The following is a 6,000-nucleotide window of genomic DNA, read 5'->3' on the forward strand; positions in this document are numbered from 1 at the left end:
CCAGCCACCTCCCCTCGAGCTGCCTTCCTCCTATTGCTCTCCATAGCTCTTCTGACCTCACTATACACTGCAGAACCTACGCACTTTATTTTGATTATTTATGTTCTTCCCCACTTAGAGAATAAGCTCCATGAAGGGCAGAATTTCTGTCTGGGGTGCTTCCCCAGAAACCCACTCAGCGCCAGGCTCACATGGGTCCTCAGTCAGGATATGTTCAAGGACTTCAATGGTGCAGTTCAAGGATGAATGGATAAACGTGATATGTACATACCATGGAATATTATTCAGCCTTAAAAAAGGCAGGAAATCCTGACACCTGCTACAACATGGATGAACCTTGAGGACATCATGCTAAGTGAAGTAAGCCAGACATAAAAGGACAAATATTATATGATTCCACTTATATGAAGTACCTGCAGTAGTCAGAGTCATAGAGGCAGAGGGTGGAATGAAGGTCGCCAGAAACTAGGGGAGAGAGTTGTTTAAGGGGAGCAAGGTTTCTGTTTGGAAAGATGAAAAAGTTCTGGAGATGCATGGTGGTGAAGATTGCACACAATGTGAATGTGCTTCATGCCACTGAACTGGACACTTAAAATGGTTAAAATGGTCAATTTTGTTATGCATATTTTACCACCACCACCACCCTCAAAAAAACTCAATGTGTTCAAAGGGTGAATCTCGGGATCTTTCCAATAAGCACACACGAAGATGTCCTTGCATGTCTATAATGGCGGCTAGTGTCTATAGAACTGAAGCTTCCCTCAGGGGCTGCAGCCTGCTTTGCAGACACACTTCCAACCCCAGTCTCAGAAGCCCAGTGCAGCAGGGTTGTGCCCATTTGAGGGGTCATGGACAGCATACACAACTGGGTGTCCTGAGCTGGGTATCAGGAGAGGAGCTCTGACCTACCTCGGCTTGGCCTAGATGCCCCAGAACTAGCCCCAGCCCCCCGCCCCAGGCCCCAGACTGCAGACCCCAAACCCAGACCCAGTCTCCAGACCCAGCCCCCAGACCCAACCCCCAGACTGCAGACTCCAGGCCCAGACCCCAGACCCAGACCCAGCCTCCAGACCCAGCCCCCAGACCCAGCCCCCAGACTGCAGACTCCAGGCCCAGCCCCTAGACTTAGACCCAGACTCCAGACCTAGACCCAGACCCCAGGCCCAGCTTTAGACTCCAGAGTCCAGACCTCAACCCCAGACCCAGCCCAAGATCCAGCCTCTAGTCCACAACCCCAGACCCTGACCCCACTCCCTGGCCCCAGATCCCAGATCACAGCCCAGGACTCCAGACTCAGACCCCGAACCCCAGTCTTATAGCTCTCTGATGGAGGGAGTCACCAAGTGGGTTCTCACCTAAAAGACAAGTGTGAGTGGTGCTCATCTTCTGGGTGGTGGCCCATTCAGACGTTCTAGAAAAGCTGAAGTCCTGCGCATAGGTGGCAACTTAGCACAAAGACCCTTGATGGTAGGTTAGGGTGCACTGGGCCCTAAGGGGCAGGTCTGTCTCTATCTTGTCTGCCCTGCCTCCTTCCAAAAAATCTCTGGGACATCTGTGACAACAGAACTGGGGCCTCGGTGAGACCCCGGGAGAGCCCACAGGTCAACATTTCTGTTCTCTGGGACAGGTTAGTTCCCACCTGGACTCAATAAACTGCCCCTGGCAGAAATGCAGGGGGTCAAAGAAGAGGGAGCAGGAGAAGGAGGCCTTATGGAATCGGGAGGGAAGCAGGAGCTGCAGGAAACAGGATGTTGGTGGCACCGGGGTAGGACTGAGGCCTACCTGGCTCCAGCCCACTCCTGGCAGCTCTGGGCATGATGCTCGCCCCCACACAGTGGACACAGCCCCTCCCCTCCTGTCTCCTTCATCCTAGATGGGAGAAATGGATAATAAATCGAGGCAATCAGAAAAACACAGGACCTTATGACCTTAGGATCCAATAACTCCATTTTAGCTACCCAACAGAGACGAAAACATGTCCTCACAAAGATTTGTACACAAGTGTTTATATTCATGACAGACAACAAGTGGAAAGAACTTGAGTGTCTATCCATGGACAGATAACAAAACGTGGCCCATCCACACAGTGGAATATTATCTGGCCATAAAAAGGAATGAAGTTCTGACACGCGCTACCACAGGGACGAATCTTGAAACATCATGCTAAGCGAAATAAGCCAGGCACAGAAGGCCACCTATTGTCTGAGTCCATTTATATGAAATGTCCAGAATAGGCAAATCCAAAGACACAGAAAGTATATCAGTGGTTCTTGGGGGCCAGGGGAGGGCAACAAGGAGCAAATGTGAGGGGAGTTCTTTCCGGGTGATGGAAATGTTCTAGCGTTAGAGAGTGGTGATGGATGCGTGACATTGTGAATGAAATTGTGACATTGTGAATGACATTGTGAACGAAAATACACTGAATTACACACTGGATGAGGGGGGATTCTGTGGTATGCAAATTACATTTCAATAACAAGTTTGAATTTGATTGTGGGGATGGTTGCGCAATTCTGAGTATAGTACAAACTTTTGTGCACTTTTTTTTTTTTTGAGTAAGCTCTACACCCAAGGTAGGTCTTGAACTCAGGACCCTGAGATCGAGTTGCATGCTCTACAGACTGAGCCAGCCAGGAGCTTCTATACTACAAACTTTTGAATGGCACTCTTTAAATGGGTGAATTGCATGGTATGTGAATTATCTCAATAGATATATTATATATATATACAGGCACGCGACCAGGGGTTGTGTGAGAAGGCCCAGGTGGCACTCATACTTGACTCCAAGTAGAGGGGAGGCCCTGAGGGGTTGGACTGAGCTTAGTGTGTTTGAGGGAAGGTGATGAGGTCTGTTGGCCAGACCCCCCAGGGTGAAGGGAGAAAGCAAGGCAGGCATGGGAGAGTGGGCTCGGGCTTCTCATGTGGGCCTGTGTGCTTGGTGAGGGGTGGGGCCTGTTACCTAAAGGTGCAATTCTCAAGGGTCTCCACTGCAGAATGGAGTGCCCAAGGCTCAAGTTGAGGTAGTAAAGATCAGAGTGGAGTTGGGTGTTGTGATGGGCTGAACTGTGTCCCCCAAAGTTCATATGCTGAACCCCTAACCCCAGCACCTCTGAATGTGACTGTATTTAGAGATAAGGTCTTTAAGATTAAATGAGGTCATCTGAGTGGGCCCTAATCCAACATGACTGGATAAGAAGAGGACATTAGGACACATACACTCACAGGGGGACCACCGTGTGAGGACACAAGGAGATGACATCTGTCTGCTGGCCAAGGACAGAGGCCTCAGGAGAAACCAGCCCTGCCCACAGTGGATCTCAGACTTGTACCCACCCCCCCAGAACTGTAAGGAAGTACATTATGTGGTTTAAGCTGCCAAGTCCGTGGTATTTGTCACAGCAGCCTGAGCCGGCTAATACAGGTGGTAATGGAGCGAGGACAGCAAAATTTGAGTATGTTTAGGACTTGCTGACAGATGTGGAGAATGAGGGAGAGGGACAAATGATGTGATCTGGAGATTTTTATTTGAGCAACTGGTGGGCAGTGTTGTCTCGGGTCATACGGGAAGCCCAGGGCAGGAGCAGGTATGGTACCTCAAGGGTCCATCCAGTGTGCAATACCTATGAGGCTTCCACATGCTGCCGTTGGAATGGGGGACAGCCAGCTTAGGGGGCTGGAGTTCTGGGACAAGGGCCCAGGAGTTCCAGCCCTCACCCGAGCTTGGGGTCCACAGCCTCCTTCACAGGCACCTTTCCTATGGGGAGCACTCCTCAGTGACCTCCTCACCTGCCTATGCTGCAGCAAACAAAAACAAAAATCAAAAGGCACCCTTGGGCCGGGGTCTGCAGGAGACAGGTCGCTTCCCTCTCTCATCAGTTCCGTGCACTGTGCCTGTTACATGTCACAGGGAAGCATGTGAACAAGACGGGCCAGGGGACGGCTCTCAGGGGTTTGATTCATGTGAGAGGGACGCTAACACATAAATTAAAGAACCACATGTGCTGGAGAGAGATGCACGTGGTGCCCAGGCCGAGCAGCCCATCCAGCAAGGCCAGCAGGCTGAGATGGCAGCAAGGAGGAGCCAGCTTCCACGAGACGAGGATGGGCAAAGGCCCTGAGGTGGGATGCCATTTAGCCCGAGGAAAAAAGGGGAAATGGTGGAGCCGAGGAGACAGGCTGAGGAGGAGGGGCCATGGTGGTCCCCAGTCCCTGCCCCTTACCCACAGATGAGACCCAAGATGCTGGGACATTTGCTGAAGGCAGTGCAGCCACTTTGGGGTGGGGTTACAGCTGCTTGATCTTCGGTCAACAGTGTTTTCTTAGGGATTCCCCTTGGATCTATGAGTTGGGAATGGGGGTCGTCCACGCAAGAAAAACACTGAGATGGTTGGAGACTCTGTGGGCCCCAGAGGTGTCAATGCCTTAGAGATAGCCAGCCAAACACAGCTTGGTGTCCTCTCCCTGGCCAGCCAGGACAGCCCCAGGCCTGTCCTCAGCGGTCATCGAGCACGCGGCCACCAGCACGGAATGCACCCTCTCACTCAGTGCCTCCCCTGGAGCCTGAGACAGCTGCATTTAGCTCTGCCATCCTCCACGTGAATGCCGGCCAACTCAAACACGCTTGTGTGGGGTTTCTTCCTGAGTCAGAGCAGTGCAGCCACAGGCTGGGGTTTCAGCACCGCGCATAGGCCCTCCAGGCCGCCTGCCGCCCTAGCTGTCCTCCTCTGTCCCTGACCCCATCATCCACCCACCCTGTGGCCCTCAGCTCCCGGAACACTCCCCTGCTGGGGTCCAGACTCATGCACTCGGCATGATGTCTCAGAGGCACATTGGTATCCACATGGACACACTTTCTCCCACCCTTCCTCTCCCACCATGCCTGTTGCAGTCGTTCCTGACCACACATTGGATGATCCACTCCTCTCCACCACCCTGCCCTTGTCCTGCAGGCCTCTGTCGTAACTCATCCCAATGGAGGAGTGTCCCTGCCATCTGCTACAGTCTACCCCCACACTGCCGGCCAGAAATCGATCAATATAGATTATCCAGTCTGCAGAACAGAGAAGTAAAAGATTGACCCCAAAACAGGATGAGGTTTTACCGATTGTAGTTTTCAAAGATGACCACAACAATGTCTTCCATCCCACATGTGCTTCCAGACCCTTAATAGTCCCCCTTGAATGTAAGTGGTCTTATACTGTCTTAGAAACAGTGGATTACAGGGACACCTGAGCGGCTCAGTCCGGTAAGCAATGACTTCGGTTCAGGTCATGATCTCAGTTTGTGAGTTTGAGCCCCGCATCGGGCTCTGTGCTGGTACCTTGGAGCCTGGAGCCTGCTTCAGATTCTGTGTCTCCCTCTTTCTCTGCTCCTCCCCCACTTGCTCTCTCTCTCTCTCTCTCTCTCAAATAAATAAACATTTAAAAACATTGTAAAAAAAAAAAGATATTTTAGAAACAGTAGATCACAACAGAAGTGATGCCTCCCAACTTGTGAGGCTGGGTCAGAACAGAAAAGGCAGCATCTGGAGCTGCCTGGTGCTAGAGCACTAGTGCTTACAGCCTTGAGGCCTCCATGCTTCAGGGTCCAGGCTAGGCCACCTGCAGAGCCAACTGTCAGGCTAGGCCACCTGTAGAGATTGATTGCCAGGCTGCCTCACCTGCAGAGATGATATAAAGAAGCCCTAAGACGAGAGGGGGCCTGGCTGGCTCAGTGGATTGAACATACCGATTCTTGATTTTGGCTCAGGTCACGATCAAGTCATGGGATCAGGTCACGATCAGGTCATGGGATCAAGCTCCATGTCATTCTCGTGCTGAGTGTGGAACCTGCTTAAGATTCTCTCTCTGTCTCCTCTCTCTCTCTCCCTCGGCTCTTCTGCCCCACTCGTGCTCTTTCTCTAAGAAAAAGAAGGAAGAGGAGGAGGAGGAGGAGCCCTTAGAAAGAAAAAAAAAAATGGAAAAAAAAAAGCCCTGAGACTTCATGGAAAGAGAGATGTCC

Source organism: Panthera uncia (assembly GCF_023721935.1).
Source record: "Panthera uncia isolate 11264 chromosome D3 unlocalized genomic scaffold, Puncia_PCG_1.0 HiC_scaffold_8, whole genome shotgun sequence".
Taxonomy (NCBI): domain Eukaryota; kingdom Metazoa; phylum Chordata; class Mammalia; order Carnivora; family Felidae; genus Panthera; species Panthera uncia.